We start from the raw sequence: 24,301 nt of genomic DNA, 5'->3' as shown, positions 1-24,301 counted from the left end.
GACTCGGCAGGACGCGGCTTCACGCGATGGCTGGCGGCTGCGCACGATCCGGCTGAGCTGCTCGACGACGCGGCAGGACGCGGCTTCATGCGACGGCTGGCGGCTGCGAACGACTCGGCTGAGCTGCTCGACGACGCAGCAGAACGAGGCTTCGCGCGATGGCTGGCGGCTGCAAACGATCCGGCTGAGCTGACGAACAGAAGGAGGAGGGCTTGGGCGGCTCGAGTACGCGGCGGCGGCGAGCGGCGGCTAGGGTTTTGTTTTCTTCCTTTTCTCTTTTCTTTTCCCCTCTTTCTTTTTTTGATTTTTCTTCCTTATGCACGGGACCCAAGGCTCCTTTATAATAAAAATCTCTTTTCTTTTCCTTTAATTAAATCAAAACCAGCCATCTTCTCTCTCTCCAAATCTCACCAAAAATTCAACCAACCCACCTTTCAATTAACAATAATTCACCAAATAATTTCCCAATAAAAAATACTTAATATCTAAAAAATGGAAAATCCCAAACCTTAATTAATCACAAAAATCAAAATGATAAGGTTCTTGTAATAAATTTAAAAAAATTCCCATAACCACACTTAATATTGATGACAATGGCCAAAACAAAAAGAAATATCGAATTTGTTGGGCGTTACAAGTTATTCCCTCTAACGATCTTAATCTTTATATGTTTCGGAAACCTCAACTTATGTTTATCTTTCCCTTCTCTTCTTCCTTTCCCTATTGAATGTTAAAAAATCACAAGAAAATGTAAAAAAAAAATCAATATCTTTTTTATTCTCTAAATAGCCAAGTAAGCTAAAAAAAACAAAGAGAAAAAATGCAAATGTTGCATACACATTGATTCATTACTAACATACTCCAAAAACTCAGAAAAATATACTAAAAGAGAAACATATTTTCTAACTTATCAGGATCTTATATTTGAAGTGTTGGTTCATAGAAACTATTTGTGTTTGAAACATACCTGTGGCACCTAGTGGATGTACAATGGTGATTGCTCTTCCATTGACATTAATCTTTTCTGAATATAGCCCCAACTTATTATGACAATACACAAATTGGGATGCAAATGCCTGTAGGTTAAAGTTTGTGCATTAGACTAAGGCAACATGTACTGAATAGGTTTGAACTTTAAGCCTTACTAGTGATGAAAACATAAGGTGACCTCTTTTATCTCAAAAAGATAAATATCATTCGATTCATGTCTAGCAGCCTTGATAGCAGCTAGAATTGCAATAGCTGGGCCAACAACCATGATAGTAGGATCCATACCTACAGCAGAAAAGGTCCTGCAAAACCAACAACAGCAAATGTTGAGAAAAGAAAGTACTTTGTGCTCAAGAAATCTCAAATCCAAATTATGGTCATTGTTATCACCCTCAAATAGTCCAATGATCTTTATTTTATAGAAGCCCGAAACCAGTACCCAAAAGCAAGCATTTATTTTGCCAAACTATGCTTAATCTTCCTCAATGTTTCATGAAGGAGTGCGTTTCAAGAGAAATTATGGATAATGGAAAGCATGTTGCACTACTCTAATATTTCAACCAAAAACTTTAATATTCAAGGAATCCATCTGCAAGAAATGAGATATGCAATGCATATGATATGATATGTACGGTGTCAAGAAAGTTTTGCAATTGTCCAAAAAAGAAAAAAAAAAGTCTTGCTCGCCTCAAGTTCTAATCCCTTTGGAAGAGGATGACAAGATCCGAAAGAGACCATGTGGGTTATCAGCATGCACCTGTTAATACATAACACACCATATAGTTTTACTCTTCATTATATCATGATTTTACAAAAATAATGAGTGCAGAAAAGATAGGTAAAAAGTGAAAAAAAAAACCATACCTAACGACCGACATCCTCAAGAACGTGCATTTCATCCCCACCTCCCTCTTCAACAGCCAGTTCCTCTGTAGCATGAATTCTCCGACGGAGCAAGCTTCTTTCAACTTTCAAGAAATTGATAGGCACATCACGTGGAACATCTTCCACAATTTTTCTACCAAACAATCGTATGAGATTGCGTTACTACTTTTTGAAAGGGAAAAGAATACGTTGATAGCCAAAAAGTATCTAAAGTCACTACCATAAATTTGTCTCTTCGTAGGACTGATACATTTTAGCAATGCAACAAGTGGAATCCATCTGTAACAATAGGCTAATAACATTATCATTTGGAAAGTCGATACTTCAACAAAAAAACTTTGATATTTAAGGGGGCTTATGCTTCTTCCTAGCTAAAAATGAGATCATCAACTCACCATCATAATGAATTTTATGATTTCCAAATAATTAGTAAGACACAATTGTCCTTCCAATAAATGGGGTTTTTGAGCTAACCTAGACGCTTAATGACACATAGCAAATGTCCGAACAGAATTGAGAAAGTTGGTGCGCTTGCTCAGCCAGCCAAGATGGAAATCCAACTAAGTAGACTCATCAACACGACAATCTAGTTAGAAAGTGTCAAAACTATGGAGTTCAATTTGTCAACCCTAGACTATTGAACAAAATTTCTTCTCCAAAATACAAAGAAGAACAAAAAGCAGTATAATAAATCATTATAAAATTAAAGTTCTAGATGTTAATTAAGGGAAGAAAATTAATATCAAAAGCTGAAGAACTCAACGTCGACATCATAAAAGCCCTAATTGTAACATTAAAAAAAAACAAAACAACGAATTAAAACAACAAAGGAAAACGCAAACGAAATCATACAACAATTAATAAAGGAAAAGAAAAATGGGGGAAATGAGGAGAGAGTGAACTGGGATTCATCGACGATGAAGTCGATCTCCTTACTGGCCTTCTGGTTAAACCAATAAGAACCAACTTTGTTTATAATCTGATCCATTTGGAGCTTTCAACTTAACGGAAAAAGCAGTAGAAAGCGATCAAAAGAATTGTAAGAGAGAGAAAATTGCGATTAGAGAGAGATGAAGTTGTATCGTCTTCCTCTCCATGCGTTCTTCTGTGCAAATTTTCTAAAATAAAAAATTGAAATAGGGAAATCGAATTAGGAAGGATCTGCGAGAAAAGGGATATTGGAGAAATTTGAAACCAATGAAAAAAAGGGATTTGGAGTCGATATTTCTTCTTCCGCCTTTTTTTTTTCTTTTATCTTTATAGCCTAAATATTAAAAAGTTATGGTTAGATGCTATTAAAAGTCACATTTGTTGTAGTGTTTCATTTTATTAAAAAAAGTTGCTAGTTCCTTCATCAACTCTTTCTAAACCTCTATGCAAGTTTATTAGATCTCCTTGATACACCCAATATGTATAGGAGGGGGATATTTCAATTGTTAATAGATGTCACTCCACACCCTCTAGTGACTCCCAAATTGAATTTATACATTTCTTGCATGGATACTTTGTTCGTCCGTAATCATCAATATCAAACTTTGTAACCTCCAAAATGTGGGATACTCCCTCTCTATACTCAATCGACAATTTATTTATAAGTTTGATCCAATCCTTGTTCATTGTTAAAGAGTTAAAAGGTAAATAGTTTTCATTATTGAAAGTTAGCAAAAATGGAGTTGAGAGGATCTAAACTCGTATCTCTTGATATTAAACATATATAAATATAAAACTTATGAGGAAGCATTGTCCCTATGTTTGATCAGATCTTCCTTTTAAGGTACGTTCCCTGTAAATTCATTTATGATGTAGATATGATATCATCTGTTGGTGAAGTTGTAGATATCATCTGTTGTTCAATTCACTCTTGTATTCAAAGAATTTTCTATTTTTCTAAATTAACGAAATATTAGATATAAGAGTGAACTTAAGAAGGGTATAGTTTACCAAGTGCCCTAGGATGAAAAATATTTTGCCACGAGTTTTAAAATATTTTCCTTTTCTTTTTTTACTCTGGGGCATATCGAGGCAACTTTGCCCCGAGTTTCAAAATCTAAATCCTTCTATTTTCATCTCGGGGTAACTTTACCTTGATTTTTTATCACACCCCCTCCGAAATCATCCACTCTTGACCTAAGAGACGGAGTGAAGTCAACTAATATCGTTCCTCTTCTAAACAACACTAGTTGACCTTGACTACTAAACCTTTTTGAAATGTTAAACAACTTTGAGTAAATTAACTCATCAACACATTAACATAATAAATGTAGATAAAATAACTTCAAGACATAATTCCAAAGTTAAGGCTAAATGCCATGGATTATAAGCAACACTTTAAACCAAACGGAAACTAAACGTCTTGACAAGCTTAACCCTAAACACGACTTATGTACATGACATAAATCAACCTAAATACTGACTCGCAGTAGCAAAACTATCAACAACTTGCACAACAGACTAGAGAAAATAGTCAGGCTCTCGGATCATGATCTCCTCCTGGAAAGTGGAAAACATTTGGAAAAAGTGAGCTAAATAGCTCAGTGAGTGATGATTTTAATAAAACATACCTTTAAAATCAATATTTTTCATAAATAATTCATAAACATAATATAATGTATAAAATCTTTAAACTTCTCTATGCCGAACTCTTTTTGTTATTGAAATATCTCTTTCTATCTTTTCAATAGCTCTTTTATTTCTAAAATAAATTTCTTTTTCTTTTTCTCAATTAGTTCTATATCTTGGAAATTGGTCACAATAGTAACTTGCTCGAGCTACTATGCCTGATAACTCGATCACGACTATGTCATGCAAACACTTGGTCAAGATAGTAGAGTTCTATTTATACTATCCTACGTGAAGTCAATCAAGATAGTAGAACTCTATTCATACTATCCTTCCTGAACACGGAGGTAGCGGCTAAGTGGTCAACACAACCCTATACCCTTGAAACTCTGTGCACATTGACAATCGAGAACTCGGTCTATAGAGCAAAAATGGTTTTTCTTGCTTAAAACCTTTCTCACTAAATTCATGCTTCTGCAAAGATTAAATTCATGATCAATACAACTCAATAATTATTTCAAAGCTTTGAAAAGTATTTGAGCATGCTTTGAAATAAACATGCTTTTGCAACTATCTTTCTAAAACCATAAACAACTTTCTTTTAGAACCTCAAAGTTTACTCGTAAATCATTGCTTGCAAATCTCATAAACACATCAATCAATACATGCTTTGTCGAACACTCTAAACTCATGCGTTGAATGCATTTTCTAAATAAGCATACTCAAATACTTTTTATAAACATGCTTGTAATTGAGATATAATGATCAATACAACTTAATAATTATTTCAAAGCATACTTAAACATTAGCTTGTAAAACATATTTAGATACATCATTTAGAATAATTTTACCACTCATAGATGGTAGCTTAAACCCTCAACTTGTAAACATGTCCAATCTCCTCTTGACCTGAAATAAGGGGAAATAATTCCACTTAATTCTCTTTAATCATAAAAAATATAAAAACAAATTTTCCAAAAATCAAAAAAGCCCAAAATGAACCATTGACGTGGGCTGGCGCGCAAGGTATGGCGGTAAGGGCTAGTACACGCACGCTGGGCCTGGGTAGGCCTTGCCGCGTGCTAACCTTGAAAAGGGCATGTCGTGCACCTCATTTTGTCGTGCGCTCAGTGCCTCGAATACATCTTTGGCACACAGGGTTGCCGTGCACCACGCGAAATGCTTGCTCCTTGCCACAGGGCAGGCCGCATGGCACAACCGCATGTTGCCTGGCCATGCGTTGTCTTGTGCATTGCACGCCCAATAATACCATGCTAACCCCTCTCAACCCAAAATTCACGCCAATCTTGCCTGGAAACCTTGTACTCGGTCATCCACCAACACTGCTCAGAACTCAATTTTTCAGCCAGAACATTAACTCCACATTAGAGGTTAATATCTTAAAATCATTAACTCAAATAAGAAAATTTCTTTCTAAAAAGTTGTTGGAAAATGTCTTAAATTTATTACCTTAAAACTTCAGCCAAAAATCTCCATGATAGTACCCTCGCTCAGTATGAGATATCATAATGCAACTTAGTCTGTCAAGCATTCCCTTGACCTTTTACAATCCTATGATAATAGCAAGGTATCACATGTGAAGAACTCATTGAGATGAGAGACACAAATCCCCAATTTTAATGAGTAAATGCTTGAAGATTGATAGCATAGTTCAGTCAGAAAGCATCACTAAAAAAAACAACAATCGTATGCATAAAAACCTATGACAATCCACAAAACCAACCTGAGAAAATTCAGCCAAATCCAAACAAACGAGAATAATAAATCTTTTGGTTCGTTAGGATAATTAAAAAAAATATACCAACTACTTACATAAATAAATAACGAAAGTGAGAGCAATTGAACATAACACACGTAACAAGTTATTCGTTGTGTTGTACTAATTTCAAAACCATCAAAGACAAATACATAAAATGAAGTAAAAACAATGCTTAACACAAAGCTTAGTAATTCAGTTCAGCACCACACTACCAATGTTTGGGAGAATGTGCATGTTCATAGATATTTTTTAAGGGATTAAAACCTTTACGAAGCAAAAACTTTTATAGAGACCAATTCTAAAAATTAATTGGAAATTTACAAATACCGATATACAGACAAAGATATGAAAACATACTTATTGTAAAATAAATTAATGGCTAAGCATGCTTCAAAATTAAAACTATAGAAACACAGAGAAGAAGAACCCTTACTCTCGCTATCATCTCTAAATCTACAATTCACCAAGTTTAGAATCATGCCATTACTAGAAAAATAGTTTTAACGATGCAAAATTTGTATCGTAAAAAGTTTCAACAACACAATTTTTGCGTCATTGAAGCCCCTGTCAATGTAGACTATTTTACAACACTTCGAAAAAGTGTCATCAAATATGCTTAAATGACACCAATATACTGTCATTAATACCCTTATGTTGACTCTTTAAATGTGTCATTGTTATCTGTAATTTGACACCAATATATTATCATTAATATCCTTACATTGAGGCTTTAAATGTTTCATCATTATCTGGAAACCAATATATTGTCATTAATGCCCTTATATTGACGCTTTAAATGTGTCACCTTTACCTATAACTCGACATAAAAAAATGTAGATTTTTTCATTATCGACGACACTTATCTCGTGTCATGTTTAAATGTTTAGTTACACATAATTCTAGATTTAAGGTTTGTGGGAACTGCTTGTTTGTTGTTACGAACTTAGTGAGGTAAACTATATTTCATTCTTCATAATGTGTCATTGATTCATGATCATTGCATGCAAAATACATCTTGTAAATCTCTTCATTATGCGTTCAGACATGATCATTGCATGCAAAATGCTACCAATGTCTCTATTCATCATATTAAAGCTAAGTCCTTGTCATGTACAAGTTTTCCTATTGCTTGCCCAATTATAAGCGAAACAATAGGTTTATCCGGATGATCCGGAGTCAAACACAAGGAATTGATATCAAACTAATTTGTATGAAGGATTAATGGATGTAGGAATGTCTATGCATGACTGGGCGATTAGACCATGAAAACCTTGACACATATATAGCTTTTGTAACTAGTCAATGATTAAGGCAAGCTCCTCTCAGAGTCCTTAAACTCCACACTTAACCTCCTTCGGGGTACAAATGCCTCAACTAGTTAGGCAAGATATAGCTAGAAGGTTTCGCTTATAAAACGTATAGAGCTTCGCGATTAAGGACAACAACCTTTTGATGCCTATTGCCCACACTTGTCCTTTTTTCGAGGTACAAATGAGGGAAGTTAGCTCAACAAGGTAAAGTTTGTCTTAAAACTCCTCCTTGCGTGCGTTAGCCATACCCTTGCTACTTTCCCTATTAGGTAGTTGGCAATATACACTAGCCAAGTGATGAAAATATCTTAACTAACGCGATAAGACGTATAAGCAAATCAACTTATCAAGAACTTTCCATAAGATTAAACTACGAATAACACATTGACAGATGAATAGTAAAGAGAAGAATGGATTGAAGGGATATAAACATGTGATATATATTCAAACGAATATAGGCCTTCGACCAATGTTCAATATGAACACATATATTACAAAAAATACAAAAATGGAAAGAAAAAAAGTGGAAAATATTTACAAGTTGGGGGAAGTGGGAAATGAGCTTCATTTCCTTCAAACTCTAAAAGCTATCACTCATAGCTTAGTAGGAGAATAAGAAGGAATCTCTTTACAGACGTCAGAAAGACTACTCCTTTCCATCGCTCTCTAGGTTTTAGTCGGAGATCAATATATGACTTTTCACACAATCGGCTCCCTTGGCCTATCCAGGCCTATTGGGTCCATTCAGACATTTTTCTCTAGATGGTGATGAGGTCATTTATATAGGCAACTTTCAGTGAAAAACTTCTATTCTTCTGATCATGTCAGCATCCAAAGTTGCCATTGTCAAAGTTACATCATCCCCAACTACCATTCTTGTCTTTTAGTGAACCATCCTCGCGTATTAATGAAGCTACTCAACTATCATCCCCAGACGGGCTCTTCTCGCGTAGCTCTTAGGTGATATCCTCTGTGATTCACTAATCTTTTCTTTTGCTTTTATTCCTACGTTAAGACACTAAAATGCGGTAAAACAAGCATAGAGGCTTATGTAAAGTGTATTTCTAAATACTTATGCTTTTTCAACATAATTAAGGTGTTTTGATACACTTCTTCTACATTTTGGCTTTGTTATTTTATGAAAGAGGCTACAATAACTTGTATTTCAACAAGTTATCACACCCCCCAAATTTAGAATAATGCTTGTCCTCAAGCATCTCTCCATATTATGCTTATCCTCAAGCACAAATCCTTATAAAAGACTTACCTTCCTCCTTGAATTTCTAAACTTCTCAAAATGCGATCAAGTTTTATTTGTTAACCATGGTTTATTCTAGTCGCATACTTTTTGCTATGAAAACATTTCTTAGTTCAAAATGCAACAAGCTTAATACTCAAAATACCTCTGTCCATTCCTACAAGAATCTTATTTTCAAAATTATAAATGGCTAACGTTTTCGAAAAGTTTTGAATCCTTTTATTTGCCGAAAGAATGTTTTTTATTATACTTTTACAGAAGGTTTTGCATTGAGTGGAAAGTCATAGGCACTTTATGAGTCTATTTCTCTTCTCAACTATAACTCTTATCGCCTCTTATTACTAAACATTCTTAGTTTTTATGAGAGGAGGCTACATAGGAGTTGTTATTTCAATTGAATAAACAAATACAAAAGATTTAAAATTTTTTGTTTTTTGGCACTGTTTTAACTTTTGTGAAAACACTTTATTTTTAAAACGTCTTGATAAGTCTGTTTCTCACCTCCAAATTTAGAGATTAGTGATATCCTCGTTGCTAAAATTGAATGCAAAGATTTTTCATAGAAAAATATTACAAAAGTTGTTTGAGGTAAAGCTTTCTTGTCTAATAAACTTTAGAATTGTTTCCTAAGTAAATTTTATTAACAAGTGAAACGCCTAAATAACAAATGAATCGTTATTTCGCATATTTTATTTCACTGAAGTTATCATTGATATGCAAATAGAAATTAAAGTGCTAAAACGTGGAGAGCTAAGCTTGTGACAAGAAAGACTAAATGCGAAAGAATTGCATCAAAAGTTGTACTTTATATTGAAGAGAGCGTAATTAAAAAGAAGTACAAACTACATAAGTCCTAGGAGAGTTCACGTTGCCTAAAGTTCGAAATATGGATCTTTGAAGGGTTTAGGGAGGTATGCTTAACTATGGTTAGGGTTTAGGTTAATCACGTAGTTAAGGTCATTCGCTATTAAGTTGAAGCGACGTGATCTGACAATGTTATTTGAGCTTTCGATGGCAGCGTAATCTTTACTATTAAAATGAGAATTTTAAAAGAAATGTCGGTTTGAGATTCCCTAAAACCCTAATAATTGATAATAAAAACCCTTTTTGCTCAACAACTTGCGAGAAGATCAGAACGCCTAATGTGTTTTGACGTTAACCATTCTCACTTGGTGATTTCATTGCGCTAACTCTATTCTATTTTCTTAAATGTAGAAAAAACTCACGCTCCCTAACTTGAAAAAAATTCTTGACAAACTAAACTACAAAAATAATATTTACAAGTATAATATACAAAAAGAATACAAAATTGAGGATGCACGTGCTAGATAAGATAAAGGAAATTTATACATAATAGAGGCATCCTTGTATTCAGGCTCTCTAAGAGGAAAGTTGTACCTCATCATGTGTTACTCCTCATAGCTCCCTAGTCTTGTAGTCTTCTCCTGAACTTTTTGGATCATTTGAAACATGGTTCTTTGCGCCTTGATTACTCATCGCAATAGTCTCTATTCGTAATCGTTCATCACAATGCTTAAATGATCTTTCTTGGTCCTTAATCACGTAGTTAGTAAAGATATAGATCACACCAAAATCTTTGTGTGGATACTTTCTTTGATGCCTTACTTTTTAGGTTCTTAAATTTCAACAGATTATGCATTTAAGATCTTAGGCGTTTGAGGATCTCAGTAGCATGGTCAAATTGGATTTAATTTATTCTTACTTTACTGTTGAGTCGCTCGCTGTTCGAAAAATACACTCAACCTTGGGACTGGTTCAAGGAAGCACAGATTACTTGGGTACCTTAAACCTCTTCTCGCGTTCTGAGGCTAAACGCGTGATTCACCAAAGTTTTTGTCCAAAATTAAAGTAACATCCTATTCCTTAGTTTGAAAAATCAGTTCTCCAGCAACAGCGCTAAAAACTTGCTTCGTTGCCAACAACTTGCTTGTTTGTTGTTACGGACTTAGTGGCAAATGAACTTCATTTCCTTCAAACTCTAAGCTCTCACTCACAGCTTGGTCAGAGAAGAAGAAGGAATCTCTTTATAGACGGCAAAAAGGCTACTCCTTTCCACTATTCTCTAGGTTTTCAGCCAGATATCAACATATGACTTTTAACACAGATGGCTCTCTTAGCCTATCCGAGTCTATTGGGTCCATTCAGACCTATTTTTCTTGATGGTGACGGGGTCCTTTATATAGGCAACTTTAAACTGAAACTTCTACTATTCTGATCATGTCAGCATCAAAAGTTGCCATTGTCAAGTCACATCATCCCTAACTACCATTCTTGCCTTCTAGTGAATTGTCCTCGCATAATGATGAAGCTACTCGCCTAGCATTTTTTTCTTACCAGACGGGCTCTTCTCGCGTAGCTCTTTTGCGATATCCTCTGCGATTCACTAATCTCTTCTTTTTCTTTTGTTTGTGCATTAAGACATTGAAACACGGTAAAACAGGCATAGATGCTTATGTAAAGTGTACTTCTAAATACTTATGCTTTTCAACATAATTAATGCGTTTTGATACACTTCTTACACATTTTGGCCTCATTACTCCATAAAAGAGGCTACAATAACTTGTATTTCTACATGTTATCAAGAACCTTTTTGGGATTTTGGAATATTGAGGGAAACTTTTAGAGAATTAATTTTTTAGGTAGAGATCAATAGGAAATCTTACAAAGAGCAAAATGTACAGAACTTTTCTGTGCTCACATTTCAATTCATCTTATGATTTCCCGTACCTATTCTACAGGATAAAGATGAAGTGAGGGAGGCAAGTAGGGATATGTTGGAGTATCCTACGTTCTTTAAATAACTCTCACGTAAGGGAGTTATTAATTTAGTAAAAGGAAAATTTTCATGGATATAACAAAACCGTAAACTATTTATGGCTCGTATAACAAACCTATTAAGGTAAATTATTTTTTCAGAATTTCATATTTCTCCTTACTATTTTATAACGATTTTTCAAATTTGATATTTCTTCTTCTTCCCAAATTTTCACGATTGCTTCCGAGTTATTTATCTCGTCTTTTATATATATTTCATCTTGATCATTCTATCTCTTGTTCATAATCTTCGACAACATTCTTTCTCATATTCATCATCTTCCATAACATCATTTCTCTTCTTGTCATCTTGGACAATGAAGATCATCTATATTGCCTTATCAATATCGTCTCAGTGATTTTGGTTTCGGCGAGTAATCTAAATATTGTTTTTTTTAACTCCTTAGTTGATTATAAAATTTAGTTCAGAATTATATATTTCCACATCAAGATAGAATGTTTAGAATATTTAGGTATTAATGTAAGACATCCGACATTTTGTTATGAAGATCGTTAGTTTGAAGATTTTGATGATTATTTTCGTTGAACTAAGAATTTATATGTAACGACCCAACTTTCCGGACTAAGCTGAGGCCACATCTTATTCCAATATTCAAACTCTAATCGGATGTAGCAACATTAGGGAATTCATCGAAAACAATCCTTACCGAAGACTCACCGTGACCCGAAGCAGAGGAAGGAAGGCTTAGGTGGCTTGGTGAAACAAAGAGCTCGGCTCGGCTTGAAGGCGTTCGGCTCGGCTCGGCTCGGCTCCACCTCGGCTCGGCTCGGCTTGGTCTTGGCTCACAGCTCGGCTTGTGGCTCGGCTCAACTCGGCTCGCGGCTCGGCTCACTCGGCTCGCGGCTCGGCTCACTCGGCTCGCGGCTCGGCTCGTGGCTCGGCTCACTCGGCTCACTCGACTCGGCTTACTCAGCTCGGCTCACCCGGATTTGTGTGTGGCTCGGACTGGAAATGGGTCTCGGGTCGGGTCAGCTTGGAACCGGGGCGACCACGAACATCGGCCTCCGTTGTTTGACGACGGAAAAGCTTCGCTTCAACGCGATGGAGAGCGACTGGGCGTCGGCGGAAGGTGGGGCGCACGCTGGTGGCCGACGTCGTGAGCCCGAGAGGAAAACAGAGTAGAGGGGGCCGCGGCGGTTGAACGTCGAAGCTTTCCAGCTTCGACGACGTGGACAGAGACGGAGATGGAGATGTGCGCGACGGTTTGACGGGGATGGAGGCGACGGCGTGCACGGAGACGAGATGGTGGACGGCGGCGCGGAACGGAAGGATAGAGAGGTGGTTGCGGCGCGCGAGGAAGATGAAACGAAGAAAATGGATGGGGGGCTCGCGCGCGGTAAGTAGGGTTTCTCTTTTTTTAAAAAAAATATATATATATATATATATATTAAGTTAAATAAATAATAATAATAATAATATTTAATAATAATAATAATAATAATAATAATGATAATAATAATAATATAATAAATAATAATATTAATTAATACTAATGTAATAATAATGTTAAATAACAATAATAATAATATTAAATAATAGTAATAATAACAATAATAAATTATAATAATAATAATAAAAGAAAGTATTATAATAAATATTAATGATAATAATAATATAATTACTATTATATTATTATTATATAAATTTACAAATATTAATTTCAGAATTTCAGAAATAAATCCAAAATTTAAAATTCCCGAAAAATTATATAAAACGGTAAAAGTTTACCTCGAAAATTTGGGGCGTTACATTATATTTCAATATGAATGTCATTTTTTGGTTTTTGTTGTTAGAATTTTAATGTTTTTTTTTTCGCTTAGAACTTTTAAGAATTAGTATAAGAATTGTGTATTTCATAATGAAGATCGATAATTTGAAGTTTTTCACGATAATTTTTATGGAATTACTTGATCATTTAGCTCTATGAACATCATCGTTTATCTATACAGAGACGATTGTTTTGGTCTATGAACATGATCGTTTATCTTTATGAACACAAACATTTTCAATATTTTATATGATCAGCGTGTTTAAATGATCGTGTATCTAAGCGAAAACTATCGCTAAGTTTATTCTATACAATGATTTACTTCCTTTTATACGATTGTCTATTGTTGTCAAATGGTTGTTTAGTATTTATTATCATTTTGGCACGATCGTCTATTTATTTTTTGCATTGTGTTTATTTTTATTGTGTAGTACATTTTATTCTATTATTTTGTGATAGATATCTATCTAATTCTTCCTTTCACCATTAAATACTTAATTATATTTTCATTTTTCCAGATTATAATGTCTATTCCTATTGTTATTTTTTATGGAGGTCAATGGAATGGCTATAATGTTTACAAGAATTACTCAGTGTCTGGAATTTTCGTAGATATCCGAGTTAGCTTTATTTCTTTGGTTGCTTTGACATGTGAACAAATTGAATTGGATGAATTAGTAAAACTATATGTTTTACTTAATTTTGGTAAAACAAATGTTCAAACTGTGGTGCCAATAAAGAAAGACAATGATGTTCTTGGTATTTAGCTTTTGCTAAAGATGCAACTAGTAAACATCAATTACTTGCCCATGTAAGTGTTAACTATTTGAGAATGTCTTCATCATTTAGTAGTGTACGGGAGAATGTTGATATGTCACTGAATATAGGTTCTTCTTTTTCTGTTTCAAATGATGAAGTTATAAGAGACATCTCTTATTATTCTGATTTGAAGGAAAAAAGTTTATTTGAAAGTAAAAAAGTGCTTTCAAAGTGTTTTTGCATAATAGCAATGAAGGACCAACTTTCAATTTAGGACTACAGTATCAAATTTGAGGTCTCTTGAATTTAGATGTCTGCAAGAAGGCTGCAAAAAATATGTTAGGGCTTCTCGTTATCAGAAGAGTGATTTGTGGATGCTACGAAAATACACTTCTGACCATGATTGTTCATTGAGTACTACCCAAAGTTCTCACATGCAAGCTTCTTAATCCGTAATTGACAATTGTTTGGTAGATGATTTTAGATTCATGTCTACTGATTGTTCCATTCCTAAAGTGATTGTGCATAAAGCTCGTACAAATCTTAGAGTTAATATAAGTTACCAAAAAGCATAGAAGACGAAAGAACATATGGTAAAGATACTACAAGGTGACGCAGTTGAATCGTATGCATTACTTCCAAGCTTCTTTGATAAATTGGTTGAATCTAACTCCGATATGATCAGTTTATATATCAAATTTAAATTTATTTGCAAATAGATGTGGATAGACTAATATCATAGTCTACATAGATAGACAAATATTAGAATCTATCACATTCTTTCTGTTCTTTTTTGTTTGTGCTTATAGAAGTGTATTTCTAATTATTATTGGTACATGCATTGCTTTAGAAATGGATGATAGTGGTCATTTCAAGTTTTTCTTTATGGCTTTTTGTGCATCAATTCAGGGGTGGAAATACTATAGGCCTATTATTTTTATTGATGGGACATTTTTGAAGTGTAAGTTTGGTGGCATCCTATTAATAGCCTCATCACAAGATGGTAACAATCAAATCTTCCCTCTTGCTTTTGTCATTATAGATTCTGAAAATGATGTATCATGAACATTGTTTTTTTAGAAGATACGAGGTAGTTTTTCAGAGTGGGCTAATTTAGTCATTGTTTCTTATAAGAATCTTAACATCCCAAAAGGAGTTTTAAGAGTGTTTCCTGATGTTGAGTATTGTGTATGCAAAAAACATCTTTTAAGTAACATGAAACTCCATTTTAAGGATCCACTACTTGTTAAGTATTTCTTTAGCTGTGCTTATACCTATATCGTTGATGAATTTGAGTACCACATGAGATGCATGGAGTCCGTTTGTCCAAATATCAGGGATTATATTAGAAGTGTTGGTTTTGAGAAGTGGTCTTGGGCATATTCACGTAGACGAAGGTATAGAATGATGACATCAAATTGTGCAGAAAGTGTAAATTCAGTGTTTAAAGATCTTAGAGAACTACCTATGTCCACGATGCTTAGTACAATTAGGGATGTATTGCAAAAGTAGTTTTATGAACAAAGTAAAGCTACTTCTACAATGAAGAGTCGTTTGACTTCTTGAGTTGAGAACATTCTACGTTTAGAACATGAAAAGTCGAAGAGATTATTGGTAAGATTTTTTTATCTCGGACATTTAAAGATAGATTGCTATCTTTGTCTATCCAATAGATAAAGATAACAATTTATCTGTTCCTGTCTCAGATAGACACAGATAAATTGTTATCATATATATCTGATGTATACAGAGATTGAAATCTAACCAACCAAAACCGGACTCACTGTCCTTCCCCTTCCAAACTTCATGATCAACATCCAGCCCAATGATTTCTACATACTGAACCGTAACTTCAAGGTCCATCCACATAAAATCCCAATCTACAGATAGCAGTCTCAGTACCTTTACACCAGACAAAATATAATAACAGTGCTTAACAGTCAACACACATACAGTTATTCAGTACAATCACTAACGTGTAATCCCCTGCGGATTACTACGTTTTCGGCCTCGATCCGAGGTCCAGTAGTAGGAAAACCCTTACCTGATACTCGGTTATGCCCCTCGATTGAATCCACGCTCAACAGATCCACCTAAACGAAACACGAAGGTTTTAGTTGATGACTTTAGTAGAAGTCGTTTTAAAAAGGTCAGAAGCGGCATCCATTGACTTACCCAAGGAAAGGAAAACTACCTCCAAACAAGCCTACCGCGAGACCCGAGAACTCAAGCGTCAACTCTGTACTACCTTCAAGGGAGAAAAGTAGGGCCATATCTTATTCCAATATTCAAACTCTAATCGGATGTAGCAACATTAGGGAATTCATCGAAAACAATCCTTACCAAAGACTCACCGTGACCCGGAGCGGAGGAAGGAAGGCTTAGGTGGCTTGGTGAAACAAGGAGCTCGGCTCGGCTTGAAGGCGTTCGGCTCGGCTCCACCTCGGCTCGGCTCGGCTCGGCTTGGCCTTGGCTCACAGCTCGGCTTGGGGCTCGGCTCAACTCGGCTCGCGGCTCGGCTCACTCGGCTCGCGGCTCGGCTCACTCGGCTTGCGGCTCGGATCGTTGCTCGACTCACTCGGCTCACTCGGCTTCAAGCCGAGCCGAGTTTGTGTGTGGCTCACAAGCTCGGCTCACCCGAATTTGTGTGTGGCTCGGACAGGAAGCGGGTCTTGGGTTAAATGTGGGTCCTCGGGTCGGGTTGGATGAAAACGGCAGCCACGGTGATCGATTTTCCCCCGGCGAGCGATGGCGGCGGCGATTCGCGGACGACGCACGAGGAACGCAGCTGGCTGTTTCGTGGAGTGGCGACGAGCGGCGGCAGATCTGCTGTTGTGTGAGGCCGAGAAGGAATCGGAAATGGATGGGGAGCCGCGGCGGACGACGGTGGCTGGTGGCTTCAACTACCGTGGATGGACGAGGCGACAACGACGTGAGGCTCCAACGTGCGACGGTTGCAAGCCAGCGTAGAAAGGAAACGACGAAGAAGAATACTCGTCGGGTGAAGGTCGGTGAAGGAAAAACGGAAGAAAAAGAAGAAGAAGAAGAAGAAAATCGGGGGGGGGGGGGGGGCGGCGCGCGAGGGTTTCCTTTCTTTTTTTCTTTTAAATAAATAAGAAATAATAAAAAAATTATTAATATTAAAATAAAATGATAAATTACCTAATGATAATAATATAAATAAATATTATATTATTATTTTATCGCTTTACAAAAAATCCTAAATTCCTGAAAAATTCACATAAAATACTAAAATTTTACCTCGATCTTCGGGGCGTTACATTCTTCCCTCCTTAGGGAACTTTCGTCCTCGAAAGTTTTATTTCTCGAACAGCTCGGGATAACGGGATCTCATGTCATCTTCTCGCTCCTATGTAGCCTCTTCCACCCGGTGATTCCGCCATAAGACTTTAACCAAAGGAATTTCTTTATTCCTCAACGTTTTCACCCCTCTAGCCAGCACCTCAACGGGTTGTTCGGTATAGCTCAAGTTTTCATCAATTTCCAGTGGCTCGTAATCCACTACATGGGATGGATCTGGCACGTACTTCCTCAACATGGAGACATGGAACACATCATGAACTGTCGAGAGTGATGGTGGCAACGCCAAGCGATAAGCTACAGGGCCAATCTGCTCCAGAATCTCAAACGGCCCAACAAAACGGGGACTCAGCTTTCCCCTCCTTTCAAAACGCACGACACCTCTCATAGGTGCTACCTTTAAGAACACCTTGTCTCCTACCTCAAACTCAAGATCCTTCCGCCTCACATCTGCATAACTCTTCTGCCTACTCTGAGCGGTATGCATGCGTGATCTAATCTTCTGTATCGCTTCGTTGGTAGACTGAACTAACTCAAGACCCATCAATCTTTGCTCTCCCACTTCGCCCCAGCAGACCGGGGATCTACAACATTTGCCGTACAAGGCCTCAAATGGTGCCATGCCGATAGTAGCCTGATAACTGTTATTATAAGCAAATTCCATCAAATGTAAGTGGGAGTCCCAGCTACCTGGAAATTCCAATGCACACGCTCGCAACATATCCTCTAAAACTTGGTTCAGACGCTCAGTCTGACCGTCAGTCTGTGGATGGAAAGCCGTACTAAAGTCCAACCTCGTGCCCATAGCAGTCTGCAAACCCTTCCAGAATTTGGAAGTGAAACGGGCATCTCTATCAGAAACAATCGACACTGGCACCCCATGCAACCTCACTATCTCGGACATGTACAACTGTGCCCACTTACTAGCAGTATAGGTGGATTTACCCGGAACAAAGTGTGCTGACTTGGTAAGCCTGTCCACTACAACCCAAATCACTGTAAAACCCCTCAGAGTTCTCGGCAGCCCTGTAATGAAATCCATGGACACGTTTTCCCACTTCCATTCCGGTTGGCTCAAGGGTTGTAATAAACCCGCTGGTTTCTGCCTTGGTGCCTTAACCTGCTGACACACCAAACATCTACTAACAAATTCTGCTACTTCCCTCTTCATGTTACGCCACCAATAAACCCGCTTCAGGTCCTGATACATCTTCGTACTACCTGGGTGCATGGAAAATGGGGAACTGTGAGCCTCAGATAATAATTCTGTCTTAACCGCACTATCCGACGGCACACAGAGGCGTCTCTCGAACAAAAGTCCACCATCAGAGGATAATGAGAACTCAACCGCTTGCCCTGCTTCTGCTAGGCCACGTTTCTCAACCAGATAAGGATCGTTACTCTGAGCATCAATGATCCTTTGCCTCAAAGTCGGCTGTACTGTCAACTGGGCTAACTGCATAGTCACTGCCCCCACTGACACTGCAATCTCAGCCCGCTCGAGATCCCGATGCAATGAGGCCTGTCGGGTAATAAGTGCTGCCGAATGTGATACCTTCCTACTAAGAGCATCAGCTACCACATTCGCCTTGCCTGGATGATACAGTATCTCACAATCGTAATCCTTCACTAACTCAAGCCACCTTCGCTGTCTCATATTCAATTCTTTCTGAGTAAAGAAGTATTTCAAGCTCTTATGATCCGTGAATATCTGTATCTTTTCACCATATAAGTAATGCCTCCATATTTTCAAAGCAAAAACCACTGCTGCCAACTCTAGATCATGTGTAGGGTAGTTCTGCTCATGACTCTTCAACTGACGAGACGCATAAGCGACCACCTTACCCTGCTGCATCAAAACACAACCCAAACCCTTCTTGGAAGCATCACTATAAATCACAAAACTGCCAGAACCATCAGGTACAGTAAGAACCGGTGCGGTAACTAGCTTCTGTTTAAGGTTCTGGAAACTGTCCTCACATGCCTTGCTCCAAACAAAAGGAGCTCCCTTCCTGGTCAACTGAGTGAGAGGAGTAGCTATACGAGAAAAGTTCTCCACAAACCGTCGATAATAACCTGCTAAACCCAGAAAGCTACGAACCTCACTGACAGTGGAAGGTCGGGTCCAACCGGTGACTGCCTCTATCTTAGCTGGATCCACAGAGACCCCAGCCTTAGAAACCACGTGACCCAGAAAGGACACCTGCTTCAGCCAAAAGTCGCATTTCGAGAACTTTGCATACAACTTATTATCCCGAAGTGTTTGCAAAACCATACGTAAATGCTTCTCATGTTCGGCCTCTGTCTTGGAGTATATCAAGATATCGTCGATAAACACGATCACAAAAGTATCTAGGAACTCCCTAAACACTCTGTTCATCAAGTCCATAAACACTGCCGGAGCATTCGTCAAACCAAAAGACATCACAATAAACTCGTAGTGTCCATATCTGGGAAATGCTGTCTTCGGTACATCCTCATCCTTAATCCTCAGCTGATGGTATCCCGACCGAAGATCAATCTTAGAGAACACTGTGGCTCCCTGTAACTGGTCGAATAGATCATCAATCCTGGGCAAGGGATATCTGTTCTTTACGGTTACCTTGTTCAACTCCCTATAGTCAATGCATAGACGCATCGATCCATCCTTCTTCTTAACAAATAAAACTGGCGCACCCCAAGGTGACACGCTCGGTCGAATGAATCCCTTATCAAGCAATTCTTGCAACTGCACCTTCAGTTCTTTCAGCTCTGCGGGGGCCATTCTGTAAGGGGCTCTGGATATAGGAACCGTGCCCGGCTCCAACTCTATGGCAAACTCAACCTCCCTGTGCGGAGGTAACCCTGGAAGTTCCTCAAGAAAGACATCCGGATAGTCCCTCACTACTGGTTCTGATGACAGGGATACATCGGCCTCTCTAGTATCCACCACGCTCGCTAAGATACCCCAAGTACCCTGACTGAGCAGTTTACTGGCCCTGATGGCTGAGATTACCTGAGGCAACGACCTTGACCCTTCTCCCTTAAATTTAAAACTGACCCTCGAGGGAGGGTTAAACATTACCTCCTTACGGGAACAATCTATGCTGGCGTGGTTAGCGGCCAACCAATCCATACCCAGGATTACATCAAAGTCGAGCATATCCAGAACTAACAGCGTTACCTCAATCACATGGCCTGCTATCTCAATCTGGCATGTTTTCACCTTTTCCTTCGATAACATACACTCCCCGGAAGGAGTAGATACTGATAGAACATGGTGTAAGGGCTCTACCTCTAAGCGGGCATGCAACACAAATGTGGACGAGATAAAAGAATGCGACGAACCCGAATCAAACAAAACTAAGGCGTAATGCCCCAACACTGGGAGCGTACCTGTCACTACCGTGCCTGCCTTCTCAGCCTCAGTCTTGTTGGTAGCAAAGACTCTACCCTGATGTGGAGCACCTGCTCCCTGATTCTGCGCGTTCCCCGTGAGTCTCATCGGGCATCTATCAGCTGTATGACCCTCTTGCCTGCACTTAAAGCAAGTCCTCGTCCCGAATAAGCAACGGCCCAGATGGTGCTTCCCACAAGTGGTACACAACGGCTTCCCTCTGGCAGCCTCCCCTGCTTCAAAAGGTTTCTGCTGGAAGCGGCGAAACTCACCACCTGATCTGAAATTCCGCTGTGGCACTAGAACAGGCTGCTGCTCAGCCTTCCTCTTCTGTCCCGATGTCGAACCTCTACCAGCGGTCTTAGACGAGTTAGCCCTCTCCTGTAAACTGAGATCCACTGCCAGGCGCAGTGCATCAGCATGAGTAGCGGGTCGGAAAGCTCGGACCAAACCCTGAATGTCCAGTCGGAGGCCTCTAACAAACTTATCAGCTTTGGCCGCCTCGGTGGCTATCATCTCGGGAGCGAAGCGGGATAACATGTCAAACTCCGCATCATACTGCTCCACTGTCATGTCACCCTGCTCTAAGTTCAGGAACTCCTGCCGCTTGGCGTCTCTCAAACTAGCAGAGAAGAATTTCACATAGAAACTCTCCTTAAACTGCTGCCACGTGATCTGACTCACATCACCACTGAGCATTCTCTCTGTAGTCTCCCACCATGCAGTACCTCTGTCAGTCAACATAAAAACAGCACACTGAACTTTCTGATCCTCAGGGCATTTCATGTAACGGAATATGGTCTCCAAGGACGATAACCACATCTGAGCCCTGGTGGGATCCTCCAAAGACCCATCGAACGTCGTGGGATTATACTTCCTGAAATCCCTCAGATGCTTAGCCTCTGCTGACAACTGATCCGGCACAAACTGGGGCGCAACTGGTACTGAAGCCGGAGCTGGAACAGGAGCTGGTGCTGGAGCTGGCGCTGGAGCTGGCGCCGGAGTTGGCGAGGCAGGCTTCTGCTGCTCCCGCATCTGCATAATCAAATCTCTAAACCTCTGCTCCATGGCGGCTAGGTCCGCATGAGTAACTGGCGCAGCCGGGTTAGGGGCTTGGGCTACAGGCTGCACCTCAGGTTGAACACGTCCTGCTCCCCTTCCTCGGCCTCCTCGGCCACCCCTACGTGCACCTCTCCTTGGCCGCATTTCCCTAACAACCACCAACGATCCCTTTAGTCATAATGGTAATTGAATTTGCAATTTAACTTAGGTAAGGTAATGCATGTAGAGTTATACATATACTTTCGTGGGAGCGTACCTGACGAGCGGCAAGGATCGTTTCAGCCATAAGGACACAAAATACAGACTCACATTATAAGCCAGTCTACAGAACCTAAAACTTAGGCTCTGATACCAACTGTAACGACCCAACTTTCCGGACTAAGCTGAGGTCACTACCAAATACCAAAACTCGACCATTCGACATACAATTTAAAACGGACCAGTTACGATTCATTAAAAGCATTAGAAATATTACAAAAAGACAGTTTCGGGCCCTATTTTAAATCAATCATAAAAGTCTCAAATAAAAACTCAAGTTATCAGTTCAAAACCACAAGTCAAATATTCTAACAAAATACATAGCGGAAGCGATAAGAAACCAGACACATCCATATGGCCTTCACGCGTCCTTCCTGCCTCTCGTCGGTCGGCCCCTCGCTGTGCCCTTACCTGAAAAGTTTAAGAAGAGAAAAGGGTGAATATAAACATACCCAGTAAGGGACCCACTACTGGGCCCGTTAGGGGACAACAGTTAACTTCCTATTCGGGGGTACCCTACGTAACAGTCTAGTGGTTCCGTAGAACGCACATATCAGTCTAGTGCTCCCGAAGGATGCACACATCAGTCTAGTGCTCCCGGAGGATGCAGATATCAGTCTTGTGCTCCCGAAGGATGCACATATCAGTCTAGTGCTCCCGGAGAATGCAGATATCAGTCGTGTGCTCCCGAAGGATGCACATATCGGTCTAGTGCTCCCGAAGGATGCACACATCAGTCTAGTGCTCCCGAAGGATGCACATATAAGTCTAGTGCTCCCGAAGGATGCACATATCAGTCTAGTGCTCCCGAAGGATGCACATATCCGTAAGGCACACTACCCCATAGATGAAGCTAACCGTTACCCCTTAGTCCATACTAAACCGTCTACAACAGTCACACCCCAACGGCATTCATATTACAATTTCGCTATAGGCTTTCTCAGTCAGATAGTATAGGTTTAAACAACTACACCCTCAGTTGCTATACGCATCACCAATTCGCACACCATTAGGGAAAACCCTAGACCCAATCAACTAACCAACCAAAACCGGACTCACTGTCCTTCCCCTTCAAAACTTCATGATCAACATCCAGCCCAATGATTTCTACATACTGAACCGTAACTTCAAGGTCCATCCACATAAAATCCCAATCTACAGATAGCAGTCTCAGTACCTTTACACCAGACAAAATATAATAACAGTGCTTAACAGTCAACACACATACAGTTATTCAGTACAATCACTAACGTGTAATCCCTTGCGGATTACTACGTTTTCGGCCTCGATCCGAGGTCCAGTAGTAGGAAAACCCTTACCTGATACTCGGTTATGCCCCTCGATCGAATCCACGCTCAACAGATCCACCTAAACGAAACACGAAGGTTTTAGTTGATGACTTTAGTAGAAGTCGTTTTAAAAAGGTCAGAAGCGGCATCCGTTGACTTACCCAAGGAAAGGAAAACTACCTCCAAACAAGCCTACCGCGAGACCCGAGAACTCAAGCGTCAACTCTGTACTACCTTCAAGGGAGAAAAGTAGGGCCATATCTTATTCCAATATTCAAACTCTAATCGGATGTAGCAACATTAGGGAATTCATCGAAAACAATCCTTACCGAAGACTCACCGTGACCCGGAGCGGAGGAAGGAAGGCTTAGGTGGCTTGGTGAAACAAGAAGCTCGGCTCGGCTTGAAGGCGTTCGGCTCGGCTCGGCTCGGCTCCACCTCGGCTCGGCTCGGCTTGGCCTCGGCTCGGCTCGGCTTGGTCTTGGCTCACAGCTCGGCTTGTGGCTCGGCTCAACTCGGCTCGCGGCTCGGCTCACTCGGCTCGCGGCTCGGCTCACTCGGCTTGCGGCTCGGATCGTGGCTCGGCTCACTCGGCTCACTCGGCTCGGCTTACTCAGCTCGGCTCACTTGGATTTGTGTGTGGCTCGGACTGGAAGCGGGTCTCGGGTTAAATGTGGGTCCTCGGGTCGGGTTGGATGAAAACGACAGCCACGGTGATCGATTTTCCCCCGGCGAGCGATGGCGGCGGCGATTCGCGGACGACGCACGAGGAACGCAGCTGGCTGTTTCGTGGAGTGGCGACGAGCGGCGGCAGATCTGCTGTTGTGTA

General features: G+C 39.5%; 1 long non-coding RNA gene across 1 annotated transcript; it reads right to left on the bottom strand.

Annotated features, from left to right (window-relative positions):
• Positions 1 to 1,677: 1,677 nt before the first annotated feature.
• Positions 1,678 to 2,175, bottom strand: LOC127148398 (uncharacterized). The gene is made up of 3 exons (XR_007819361.1): positions 2,096 to 2,175; positions 1,855 to 2,008; positions 1,678 to 1,747 (listed from the first exon to the last, which is right to left on the bottom strand). It is a non-coding gene; the product is annotated as an uncharacterized LOC127148398 (long non-coding RNA).
• Positions 2,176 to 24,301: the final 22,126 nt, after the last annotated feature.

The sequence above is a fragment of the Cucumis melo genome, chromosome 3 (genome assembly GCF_025177605.1).
Source record: "Cucumis melo cultivar AY chromosome 3, USDA_Cmelo_AY_1.0, whole genome shotgun sequence".
NCBI lineage: Eukaryota > Viridiplantae > Streptophyta > Magnoliopsida > Cucurbitales > Cucurbitaceae > Cucumis > Cucumis melo.
The sequence above is the reverse complement of the archived record's forward strand: the minus strand, read 5'-3'. Positions and strand labels throughout refer to the sequence as shown.